We start from the raw sequence: 13,667 nt of genomic DNA on the forward strand, positions 1-13,667 counted from the left end.
TCTGAACTAAGGCATTGAGTTCCTTGGTGAGCACTAGAGGTTCTTCCTCCAATTTTTCTGTTCCAAATAACTTGGCATTTAGCTTCATCAGAATTTCTAGGTACGGAGCAACTTGCTCTTCCCTAATTTCCTCTTCCTCATCAGAGGAAGAGTGATCTTCATAATCCGTAATTTATAACAAGGCATTCAATGGAACTTCTATAGTCTCCTCATGAGTCTTAGTTGCCTTCAGTTCTTCAATAGGGAAGTTGTTAGTGGGCGTTGATTGCCCAGCTGCCCTATTACTGGCATTCAATGCCAGCTTTTGTGCCACTTTGGGCGTTGAACGCCCAGTAGAGACTTCCTTACTGGCGTTCAACACCAAGAATGGCTCTTCTTTGGGCGTTGAACACCCAGTAAGGACTCCCTTACTAGCGTTCAATGCTAGGACATCCCCTTCAGATTTGGCCTCAGCTTCTACAGTGATGGCCTTTCACTCTTCTCTTGGGTTTACTTCAGTGTTACTTGGGAGAGTGTTAGGAGGGGTCTCAGGAATTCTCTTGCTTAGCTGACTGATGCGTGAGCATCTTTCCTATCTTTTCCTAGTGAATTTGCATTTAATTTGTTGAGTTTAATCAAGAATTAATTATATTTTAGGCACTATGGATGCTACTTTGAGTCTTGTGCAATTTTGTTTATTTAAGGTAGCATTCGGCTGGATTTGATGGAGTTTCTGCAGCACAATAATTAAAAGAGATGACCAGCGAGGAACGATGCGTGTGCGTAACTGACGCGTACGCGTGATTTGAAGATTTCCATGGTGACGCGTGCGCGTACTTGACGCGTACGCGTGAAAAGCGAAGATGCACAGCGACGCATGCGCGTACTTGACACGTACGCGTGACACGCAAAGAAGACCATCGACACGTACGCGTGACTGACGCGTACGCGTGACATGTGCCACGTACAGAAAACGCAGAAAAATGTTGGGGGCGATTTCTGGGCTGTTTTGACCCAGTTTCCAGCCCAGAAAACACAGATTAGAAGCTGTAGAATGGACGAAACAAGTGGTCCCCATCCATCAATTGAAGACTTGCTGATTATTTGATTAATTCTGATTTAAATTCAAATCTTATTTTTAGAGGAAAAGATATTATTTTAGTGTTAGAAGATAGATTTTAAATTAATTAGGATTAGATATAAAAGGGGATTGGAATTATTCTACACGGGGATTCCATTCCAGACTACCAAAATACATTTTATCAGAATCCTTATTTTCTTTTTGCCATGAGCAACTAAACCTCCACTGTTAAGGTTAGGAGCTTTGTCTATTGTATGGATTGATTTTATTGTTTTTCTATTTTAATTCATGACTTGATTTATATTTCAAGAATTTTTTTCGTTCTTTATTTTATGAATTTGGGTGGAACAGAAATATGACACTCTTTCTAATTGTGTTCTTGTATAACTTGGAAAAGCTCTTTACTTGAACAACAACTTGAAAATATATTCTCCTAAATTTCTAGTTTATCTGAATTTAACGGGATACGTGACATATAATCCTCTTATATTTGGGTAATTAGGATTTTTGTGGCATATAACTAGAATTGAACTTCACCCCCTAATTGGAATTAATTGACCAAGGAATTGGCTGTTGATGAATTTTAGAGGAGACTAGAAAGGTCTAAGGAATTAGGGTCTAGTCATATATAGTTGCCATAAATTAAATCTATCATGATTAAAATAAATTAATAAGAAAAGTCAATCCAGAAAATAGATAACTCTGAAGCCTTAACTGCTTTCTCAATAATTTATTTCCAACTTATTTACTTGCCTTTCTTTAATATTCTTGCTATTGTTTAATGTATTTGAACTCTTAAACACTATTTTCTATTTGCCTAACTAAGTAAATCAATTAACCATTGTTGCTTAGTCCATCAATCCTCGTGGGATCGACCCTCACTCACCTGAGGTATTACTTGGTACGACCCGGTGCACTTGTCGGTTAGTTTGTGGATATAAAATCCGTACCACTGACCAACTTGTACGTCCAGATTTCTGATAGAGGACCTAGTTTCTATTATAAAACTGTGAGTGGTCTTAGAGAGTTCAGAGGCTATGGTTGCTAAGTCAGAGAGGCTCTGCTTAAAAGTCTCCATATATTGCTGAGAAGATGGGACTGGTTTATTACTGTTAAACCTATTCTGGTTTCTTCCACCTTGATTATTGTTGAAGCCTTGCTAAGGCTTTTGTTGATCCTTCCATGAGAAGTTAGGATGATTCCTCCATGAAGGGTTGTAGGTGTTCCATAAGGTTCTCCCATGTGATTCACCTCTTCCATTGTAGGTTGATCTGGATCATAAGCATCTCCTTCATAGGAGGTGTCTTGAGTGTTGCCAGCTGCAGCTTGCATTCCGGTCAAATGCTGAGCGATCATTTTGACCTGTTGAGTCAAGATCTTGTTCTGAGCCAATATGGCATTCAGAGTGTCAACCTCCAAGACTCCTTTTTTCTGAGCTACCCCATTGTTCACAAGGTTTCTCTCAGAAGTATACATGAATTGGTTGTTTGCAACCATTTCAATGAGTTTCTGTGCCTCTGTAGGTGTTTTCTTTAAATGGAGTGATCCACCAGCAGAATGGTCCAAAGATATCTTGGACATCTTAGATAGACCATCATAAATGATACCTAGGATAGTCCATTCTGAGAGCATGTCAGGAAGACATCTCTTGATCAGTTTCTTGTATCTTTCCCAAGCTTCATAGAGGGATTCACCCTCTTTTTGTCTGAAGGTTTGAACATCCACCCTGAGCTTGCTCATTTTTTGAGGTGGAAAGAACTTGGCCAAGAAAGCATTGACCATCTTTTTCCAAGAGTCTAGGATTTCCTTAGGTTGAGAATCCAACCATATCCTAGCTCTGACTCTAACAGCAAAAGGGAAAAGCATAAGCCTGTAGACCTTAAGATCCACTCCGTTGGTCTTAACAGTATCACATATTTGCAAGAATTCAGATAGGAATTGATGTGAATCTTCCAGTGGAAGTCCATGAAATTTGCAATTCTGTTGCATTACAGAGACTAATTGAGAGTTAAGCTCAAAGTTATTTGCTCTAATAGCAGGTATGGAGATGCTTCTTCCATAGAAGTCAGGTGTGGGTGCAATGAAGTCACTAAGAACCTTCCTTGCATCTCCTTCATTATTCGGATCGGATGCCATGTTTGTATTTTCAGCTTCTTGTTCGAAAATTTCAATGAGATTTTTTCCGGAGTGTTGTGCTTTAATTTGTTGTAAATGCCTCCTTAGAGTCCTCTGAGGTTCAGGATTAGAATCAAAGAGAGGTTCTTTATATCTGTTCCTGCTCATAAATAAGAAAAAGGAAACAAGAAAGAAAGAGAATGGGAGTTTCTATGTCAAAGTATAGAAAACTCCCTATGAGATGTGAAGAAGAAAGAAGAATGAGGCTAGAGGAATGAGATGGAGAATTCGAATGAGGGGTAGAAGAATTCGAATATTAAGAAGTAAAAAGGGAAACTAGAATTAAAATATTTTTGTTTTTATTTTAATTATTAATTGAATAAAAAAGATTTGAAAATTGAGTGTGATTTTCGAAAAAGAAGAAAGAGAAAGAGGTAGGAAGTTTTCGAAAATAGAAGAGAGAGGAATTAGTTAGGAAGTTTTGAAAAAGAGGAAAGAGAAAACAAGTAACTAATTAAGAAAGATTTGAAAATAAGATAAGATAGGAGATTTGAAAAATATTTGATTTTAAAAATTTTGAAATTTAAAATTGGAAAGAAAAAGTCAACAAGATAAGATAAAAATTGAAAAATATTTGATTTTGAATTTTGAAATTGAAACAAGATAAGATAAAGACTTGAAAATAAGTTAAAAAGATAAGATATGGTGAACATTTTGAAAAAGATTTGAAAACATAAGATTCAAAATTTAAAATTTGAACTTTACTAACAAGAAAATACTAAACTTAAAATTTTAAATCAAGATAAGAAAAAGGGAATAAGATTTTCGATAATTTGAATAAAGATAGAAAAGATATTCTTTTGATTTTTCGAATTAATAAAGAAAGAGAAAAATAACCAAAAGACACCAAACTTAAATTTTTAGATCAAAGACACTAGTTTTTCAAACTTTTAAAGAAAAATAACCAAAAGACACAAAACTTAAACATTTTAAGATCAAAATAAGAAAAGAAACAAGAACAACTTGAATACCAAGAAGAATATTCAAGAACAATTTTCATAAATTTTAAATAAAAAAGATGAAAATAGATGGGATACCAAACTTAAGAAATGACACTAGACTCAAACAAGAGAAAAAAAAGATGGATTTTGAAAAAGAAAATAAAAGACACAAACAGAAGAGTAATTAAACTTTAAAAAGTACCTAATCTAAGCAATAAGATAGTCTGGTAGTTTTTCAAACTCAAACAATCCTTGGCAACGGCGCCAAAAACTTAGTGCATGAAATTGACTCTGTAATATTCGTACAGATAGACCGGCAAGAGCACTGGGTCGTCCAAGTAATACCTCAGGTGAGTGAGGGTCTATCCCACGGAGATTGTTGGTTTGAACAAGCAACGGCTATCTTGTTGATCTTAGTCAGGCGGATAGAAAATATAGTTTGTTGTGAAAAAAGCATAAAAACGGAATAAAGATAGAATTACTTAATTGGTGTGAAATCAGTGATGAGAGAACGGTTGAGGCTTCGGAGATGTTTCCTCCTTCTGGATCAAGTTTTCTCACTGTCTACTCCAACTTCTGATAATTCATTCCATGGCAAGCTGTAAGTGACTAACGCCAGGTCAGTGGTCATTAATCTCCCCTGCTTCAGATCAAACGCCAGGTCAGTGGTCATCCAATCTGAACGGGGGTGAAGCTCTAGCAGTCCATTCCCTTGGTGACCCTACTCAAAACGCCACAGACAAGGTCGAATCTTCCGGATAAGAGAACGTTGCTCCATTGATTCTAGCCTATACCACAAAGGCCCTAATCGCTCCATACCTCGGCTGAACTGATGTCTCCAAGTCTCCAACGAAGTCGTGGATTAGCCGTCTAAGAGATGTATAATAAAGCTGGTGGTTCAGTACTATCCCGTCAAGGACTCACAAGAATCCATGTAGAATAGGGATGACGGTCAAGTTACACTCCCAATTCATTAGGATGAAGAACGAATATACATCTTAGAATAGAATCAAGCATATATTGAATTAGAACAATGATATTATTAATCCATAAAAGTCAGCAGAGCTCTTAACCTTAACCTAGGAGGTTAGTGACTCATAGCTTACAGAAAGTCAAAGTGTATTCGAATGGGCAAAAAGTTCAAAAGTCCTCTGAACAAGGGTGATCCTTGTTCTATATATACTAATCTGATAACTAAGAATTATAGAAATAAGATACACTAGTCTTATAGTGAAAAAATCTACTTTCTAGGCCCACTTGGTGAGTGTATGGGCTGAGTTTGAGTGAAGCCACAAGTTGGTACTACCTCTGGGGCGTTGGACGCCAGCTTTGGACTCCTTTTTGGGCGTTGGACGCCAGGAATTGGGTTGGTAGCTGGCGTTGAACGCCAGTTTTGGGCCTTCATTTCCAGAGCAAAGCATAGACTATTATATATTTCTGGAAAGCCCTGGATGTTAGATTTCCATATCCGTTGAAAGCGCGCCATTTGCACTTCTGTAACTCCAGAAATGCTCCTTCGAAAGCATAGAGGTCAGAATCTGACAGCATCTGCTATACGTTCCTTGCCTCTGAATCGGACTTTGCCAAAACTCCTCAATTTCAGCCAGAAAATACCCGAAATCACCATAAAACACAACAACTTAAAGTAGAATCTAAAAATATGAATTTGACACTAAAATCTATAAAAATATAATGAAACTTAAACTAAACATAACAAAAACTATATAAAAATAATGCCAAAAAATATATAAAATATCCGCTCATCATTATCCTCGTTATATTTGTTTATTTCTAACTGGGTTACTATAAACGTTTATGTGTCCAGTAATAGGCTTATAAACCAGAGAAGCTTAAAGGAGATAAGCATTGACTTTTCTCCATAAGATTTTTCCCAAATTTAGAATTTTCTCATTGATTTGTTGGGCGTCATATTGCTTTTGGCTGGTATTCACTCTCCATGTTTTTTATTATCGAAGAATACCGTATCCATTGTACATAGAAAGCAAATTCAGCATCATCCACAATGAATTATACCTCAAAGAGCTCACCAATACAAGAACAACCTTCATTGTGAAAAATCAATTAAAAATACATACTAGACTAATTCAAAAAGTGAGGCTGCTCACGAGTATTTCAGAGTTGTGGTGTGTTTTGACTTACAACACAAACAGGTATGTAATTTTGTCACTATTTGCTATGTTCGGTTTATGTATTTTCGGTGTTAAGAACGGATTATTTATGTGTCTTCTTGATGAGATATTTTTAAATTTTAGGTATGACTGGTCTTTTGCTTATTTTGTTAGTGTAAATATTACCATGACAATTCTATACTATTTGGTGTGCTCTAAGAATACTAAGGCATTTATAGGATTGTTCAATTTTGGCTTTATTGCATGCAAAGAAAGCCTCAGATAGGGGTTATAACAAGATCAATGTCCATCCATGCCAACGGTTATTGAGGCTACAATTCATAGTTTATTTAGTATATTATGAAAAAGATTCCACAAAATTTAAATGTCTTTAACAGATATGTTGATATTAAACAAGATATGAGTCGTATTATTTAAAAATATTTGTCAAAAGATGTATTTTTTTTTGGTGACTTGTCAAAAGATGTATTTGAAAGTAAATAAAATGATTCCCTGATTAAATTTGGATTGATTGGCAAGAAGTGATTTTTATAAGTATGCAACATTGTTACTTTTTGCATAAATTCCACAATTTCTATGTTTTACTTGACTAATTTTTTGGTTTCTAAAGTTGATAAATTATGTGTTCAATTTCCTTGGACAAATTTTGTATCCCACTATTATAATTTCAGTGATATTACACGCACAAGAAGCGTTTTTATAGCACAATCTAATTAAATTGGCACAAGTCAAATAAAAAATCGCATCCATGCATCATCATTTTTTCTTCTCTTTATTTTTCAGTACAATTTTTTTTTATTAAAGAGTGCAAAAACTTATTGACATAGGCACATAGCACATAATTTTTTATACAGTACAAAAATTATTACTCATAACACAAAAATTTTTATACACAACACAAATTTTTACAACAAATATATTTTATTGATTGGATGAGTCAATTGTGGCCTTTCAAAAACTTATGTCATGTATGTCAAAAATTTATGTGCTATACATAAATTTTTTTTATGTTGTGCACCCAAAATTTATGCTGCATGTATTTTGTTAGTTAGGTATCAATATTTTGGTCATGTAATTCTTCAAAATTTTATGTGCTGTGCACTAAAATTTTTGTGCTGTGTACCAAAATTTTTGGACTGTGCACCAAAAATTTTGCACTGTGCATCAAAATGTTTACATTGTGAATCAAAATTTATGTGCTTTAGTTCTTTGAACATATATAGAAGAAGAAGAACATGAAAGAATACGAGACTTTACAAGTAAATTATATGATTTAAATTTGAGTTAAAAGGGTTTAAAACGTTCTGTTCGAGTTAAAAATTTAAATTTCATAATTTGGAGCGCGCAAATATAGTTATTTATGAAAAAACGCGTATTGGCGTCATGATTAACTCTACATACTTTAGGCCAGTCCGGTACTGCGTTTGAAAAAAAATATAAATATAAAAATGATCAAAAAAATATTTCGAATACAAATCGGAATATATATCTTTAAAATTTTGGCCCTAGGTAGGACCAATAGACAAAAAGATAAAAATACCCCTTATTTAGTGGCCCAAAAGCACATGACTCCATTCCATTTTCATTCATTTTCACAATTTGAGAGAGAGAGAGAGCACTTGAGACTTAAGGAAGAGAAGAGAAGAAAACTTAAAACACTATTCACATCTCCCTTCAAATCTACTTTTCTCACAAATTGGAGCTTCGATCGACGACCTGTTTATGGCTATGTATTGCTCTCACCTCCCTCTATGTTTCTATGTAACTTTTACGGTGAGTAATCGCGAGAACTCTACTCTATTTCTCCATTCTTATCTGTTTTTGCATTTTGGGTATGGAGATTGTTAAAATTTGTGATTTTGATGTTTTAGGGGAAGCTCAAACTCAAATTTTAGTGGAATTTTAACCCATGTTCATGTGAAATAAGGTAAGGAGACTCTTTCCCTCTATATTCCCCTAATTTATGTGAAACCCTAGGATGAACATTGTATAAATTGAATGAACTTAGATTGAATAGCGTTAATTGAAGCTTGGATTGGTGAGGGATTGATTGAGGCTTGGATTGGCTAGAGAGAAATGCTCAAGAGGTTGGCACCATCGTCAACTAAGGTACGAATTTCAGTTTCGGATGATTATTATGTAATGCTATGTAAAACCTTAGGTTAGTTGACATTAAGATGTTGTTGAATTGATGTTGTTGAAGATAATGGTTTAGTATGAATATGTGGTTTTGGATGATATTAAATGGTGAATAAAATGGCCGAGGCCTTGATTGATTGAGTTCCTATCGCTTGTGATGTATTGATGCGTTGTGGTCTAATTGTTGAAATTAGAGTTTTTATGATGAATATGTGAAACTGAATTTTGGGTGAATATTGTTGATTGTTTGAAAAAAATTTTATGAGGAATAAGATTAAGGATGAGATAAGATTGTGATTTGGATGAGCTATACAGTGAGGAGCTAGGTAGAAACAAGAGTGAAATTAATCAGTAGTGACCTAATCTTAGATTTGGCTAGGTTGGTATATAATGGATGCCAATTAGATAAAAAAATTGAGAATTTCCTAAGTGGTAAAAAAAAATTCTACACTACGGCAAATTTTGACCCAACTTTGGAGGGCCATAACTTGGCACTCAAAACTTAGAAATTGATAAAACTTATTTTGAAATAAAATTGGGGATGTCAATTTTATTGTCTTTGAAGAACGGAAGCAAAACAATTTTTTTACGAAAAGTTATGGATTTTTGAAGTTCGGACGTCAATGTTGAAATTCTGCAGAATACTAGAACTTATGTTGGTGTGCGTGCGTACAGAGTGTTGCGCGCGCACTAATCAGAGGCAATGCCCAGGCCTGTGCATGCGCACCAAGCTGATTTCTTTCTAAATTGCTGATTTTGAGCTGTTAAGCCTTTCTGGCAAGTTTGTACCCCCAATAACCTGCGTATGGAGTTTAAGAACCATTCTAAGGGTTTGAAATATGTCGGGGATGGATTTAATAAGTTTAATTGAAATAATTTTCCTATAAAACTTGTTAAATTAAATAAGAGCGTTGTGGGATGGTGGTTTCGTTCTACCATAGTGAAAAGGGTGGATTTGTCTTGCTCACGGATTGACAATAATGTTAAGTGTTCTCGTGATAGAGGGGTTTATGATGATATGTAACTTATGAAATTGATTAATGACGCCGGGACGTCGCTTGGACCACCAATCTTGGCGATGTTAACAATCCACTACGGTGACATAGTTTAGATTCACCAATCTGCGAGGTTAGCAACCCCACTATGGTGAAAATAGCCATAAATTCACCTTGGTCGGCCAAGCCAAGGATGCACCTCTTACTCTCAAAGAGCCTAGAGGAAAATAAGCACACAGCTTATTTCATATTCAAAAATCAACTTCAACTTCTATTTCATAAATAAAAGGTACATGTTTATACTAGTAGAAGAAGGAAAAGTCTTCATAACTTGGACGATGTGGGACTAATTCATAACACAAAATTCACTATCCTAAACAATATGGGACTTGTATTCCCTTATTACAATTAACTAATATAATTAACCTACTAACTCTACTTGCTCCTGCGTCAATTAAGATTGAGGATAATTATCCTTGTGAAAATTGTGATTTTAGAGAATTATGATTATGATCTTTGTTATGACTATGTTTATGTTTGATTGTGATTGTGATTGTGATTGAGATATGACAATTGAATTGGCAAGGATGGAGGTTTTGTCCCGCTTGCATTACTAATGAGATATCTGCACCTGGAAAAGATGGTGGTTTGTCCCGCTTGCTCAGTGTTATGGTAGATAAGTGAGTTTGAGGATTTCCTCTCTTATTGCATTGGGAATTAGATAGAAGGTTGAGGATTCCCTTCGCTTCAATTCGCAAACTGTGGTGTGGACGAGTTAGGTTGAGACTTTCCTTTTTTTTTTTGCATAACAGTCTCTCTAATTGCAAGGTGGAAAGGTACTCTTCTTCGTTTTATATGGCACAGCCTTAGAGGATAAGGTGGTAAGGCACTCTCCCTCAATTTATTTTTCCTGGTGATACCTCTTGGAGAAGATGGTATGGCAAACTCCCTCGATTATATTCCTTCTGGGGATGCACAACAAAAAGATAAGGTCCGGGTTAGCTATTGGATGTGTCGAGTCTGTAAAACCCGGTTAATTAATGAGTAAATTAATCCACATATTAAAACTTATTCTAGAAAATTAAAAATGTGAATTTTATGGTTTAATATGATAGAAAAAATTAAAACAAGAATTTTGAACACTAATTTTAAAGAATTTGGCCCAATATTGAACTGAACGGACCAACCGGGCCCGTATTGGGCCCTTGGCCCAACCCAAGTTCATTAAACACATAGAAGCCAGCTTCCTTTTCTTCTCCAAAGTGAAACACATGCTGTACATACACTTGGGGAGAGAACCTTGAGTTCAAACCCTTGCTCTTTGTTCAATCCATTATAACTTTTGATCTGGAGCTCCGATCACTGCACCGTTTGCGACCACGCGACCGCGGCGTCGAGCTCTACAAAGCCCACAACTTTGTTTTTGAGGTAAGCGATGTTTTCCTTCCAGTTTTCCCAGTCCTTGATTTCAAAATTCTTGGATAAAAGTGTTGAGACTTTGGGTTCTTTGATGTTATAGGATCTAATTAACTTGAAGGAAAAGCTTAGTCTTGCCTCTTTGATCTTTGGGTAAGGTAAGATTCTCAACTCTAAGTAAAATACTTGAAGTGTTGTGTTTAGTTATTGAGTTGTTATGTTTTGGATGTGATATATGTATATTGGAGCTTGATTGATGGTTTTGGAAAGCTTTGGAGTGGAGCTATGATGAGCGGATATTTTATACGCTTTTTGGCATCACTTTCATATAGTTTTTAGTAGTTTTTATTTAGTTTTTATTGAGTTTTTATAGTTTTAGTGTTAAATTCACATTTTTGGATTCTACTATGATTTTTTGTATTTTTGGACAATTTCAGGTAATTTCTGGCTGAAATTGAGAAGCTGGAGCAGAAGTCTGATTCAGAGACAGAGAAAGCACTGCAGATGCTGTCTAGATCTGACTTGTCTGCATTTGGAAGAGCTTTTCTAGAGTTAAAGAAGTCCAAATGGAGCACTCTCAATGGCTATGCAAATCTGACTTCCAGAGCTTTCCAGCAATATATAATAGTCCATACTTTGCTTCGGATTAGAAGGCCTAAAACTGGCGTCCAACGCCAGCTTCCTGCCCCTTTCCAAGTGTCCAGCGCCCAAAAAGCAGAGCCCAGCATCCAAAGGCCCAGAGAGGACCCCCTAGCTGGCGTTCCATGACCAGGGAGCCTCGTAGCATGTGGATGATGGATCTCATCAAAGCTCAGCCCAAACACTCACCAAGTAGGCCCCAGAAGTGGATTTTAGCACTAAGTAGACCGTTTTGCCCTTACTAGTCATCCGTTTAGTATTTAAAGTGTATTTTACATGATTTTCAGATATATCATACACCATTCAGCCTTATTTTCGTTTTTACATGTTTTTTTAACCTTCATTATGAGTTTCTAAATCTCCTAGGTTGAGGGGAAGAGCCTTGCTGAGTCCTATGAATTAATAAAAGTATTACAATTTCTTTTCGATTTGTGTTTGATTAATTCGAAGATGTATATTCGTTCTTCATCACCATGAATACGTTGAACTGGCATAAGGTTATCACATTCTACATGGGTTCATAGTGCATCTTTCATCGTACAATGATGAACCGCCAGCTTGAATATACGTCTCTCAGACGGCTAATCCACGACTTCGTTGGGAACTTATCGAGACATCAGTTCAGCTTATTTCCAGGGAGATTAGGATCTCTATGGTAGAGGCTAGAACCAAAGGCGCAGCATTCTTCCGATCTAGAATATTCGAACTTGTCTGTGGTTTTTGAGTAGGATCATCAAGGAGAATGAATTGTACGAGCTTCACCCTCAATCAGAATGGATCCGCACTAAACCTGGGATTTAGATCTGGAGGAGTATTGGTAGCTGCTCAAACCAGTGTCAATCACATACAGCCTGCCATTAAAGAAATCACTCACAAGCAAAGAGAGGAGTAATACCGGAGTTAATTCAGAAAGGCAAAGCAACTCCCATCCTCAACTCTATTCCCATTATTTACTATTCCCAGCATATAATTCCTATCCTTATTTTAAATAATCCCATAAATATTTATCTATCAACCTTCTGATTCTGCCTGACTAAGACCTGCATGACAACCATAGCTTGCTTTAAGCCACAATCCTCATGGGATCGACCCTGACTCGCTTAGGTATTACTTGGACGACCCAGTGCACTTGCTGGTACTATTGCTGTACGAAAAGATGTGGGGTTTGCGTACACGCGCACCAAGTTTTTGGCGCCGTTGCCGGGGATTGTTGAGTTTGGACAAACTGTCGGATTGTTTTGCTCCTTAGATCAGGTAAGTTTATTTTACATTATTTTAATTGAGTCTTTTATTTTTATTTTCTTCTTCTTCAAATTTTCGTAACACACAAGAAAACCATTTTCAAAAAAATATTTTTCTTTTCTTGTTTTTGGTTTGAGTCCTACATGTTCATGCTTTTCAATTACAAAAATTTTAAAACTATTTCAAAAACCTTTTTATTTTTGGAAATAGTTGTTCCTTTGAGTATTTCTTTTAAAAAAATTTCCAAAAATAATTTTTCTTTAGTTTAATCTTGCTTCAATTTTTAAATTTGGTGTTTTCTTGTTATGTTTCTTCAATTTTTTTCGAAAATTTTGTTTAAGTTTTCTAGAAATTTTAAGTTTGGTGTTCTTTTTTGTGTTCTTGTGTTCTTTGAGTCTTTAAATTTTGTTCTTGGTGTTCTTGTGTTTCCTCAAAGTGTTCTTAAGTCTTGCATGTGTCTTGATCTTAAAATTTTTAAGTTTGGTGTCTCTTGGTGTTTCCCTCCAAATTTTCGAAAAACAAGGGTGCTAGATCTAAAAATTTTAAGTCTCGTGTCTTTTTTGTATTTTTCTCTTTCATCAATAAATTCAAAAAATAAAAAATATCTTTTCTAACTTAATTTTAACTAATTTTTTCGAAAATATTAAATTAAAATTCAGATTTCAATTTCAAAATTTTATCTTATCATATCATAATTGTCAAGTTTTCAAAAATCAAAATTTTCAAAAGTAAAAATCATATCTTTTTCAAAAAAATCTTACTTTTTCAAAATCATATCATATCTTTTTCAAAATTCAAAAAATCTCATCTTATCTTTTTCAAATTTCAAATTTTTAAAAAACTTAAAATCTTTTTCAAAATCAATTTTCTAATCTTGTCTTTTTGTTTCTTATCTTATCTTTTCTAACTT

At 35.2% G+C, this 13,667-nt stretch overlaps 1 long non-coding RNA gene and 1 other non-coding gene across 3 annotated transcripts; both read left to right on the top strand.

The window, feature by feature from the left end:
- Window positions 1–2,690: 2,690 nt before the first annotated feature.
- On the top strand, window positions 2,691–2,794 carry LOC112739316 (small nucleolar RNA R71). The gene has a single exon (XR_003170248.1). It is a non-coding gene; the product is annotated as a small nucleolar RNA R71 (small nucleolar RNA).
- A 3,233-nt stretch (window positions 2,795–6,027) lies between these two features.
- Window positions 6,028–11,941, top strand: LOC140177969 (uncharacterized). Of its 2 annotated transcripts, XR_011869777.1 has the most exons (5): window positions 6,028–8,099; window positions 8,198–8,253; window positions 8,335–10,888; window positions 10,980–11,034; window positions 11,314–11,941. It is a non-coding gene; the product is annotated as an uncharacterized lncRNA (long non-coding RNA). The 2 variants fall into 2 exon arrangements; XR_011869776.1 differs by having other exon boundaries at window positions 6,028–8,253.
- The last annotated feature ends 1,726 nt before the right edge of the window (window positions 11,942–13,667 follow it).

Source organism: Arachis hypogaea, chromosome 13, assembly GCF_003086295.3.
Source record: "Arachis hypogaea cultivar Tifrunner chromosome 13, arahy.Tifrunner.gnm2.J5K5, whole genome shotgun sequence".
Classification (NCBI taxonomy): Eukaryota; Viridiplantae; Streptophyta; class Magnoliopsida; order Fabales; family Fabaceae; genus Arachis; species Arachis hypogaea.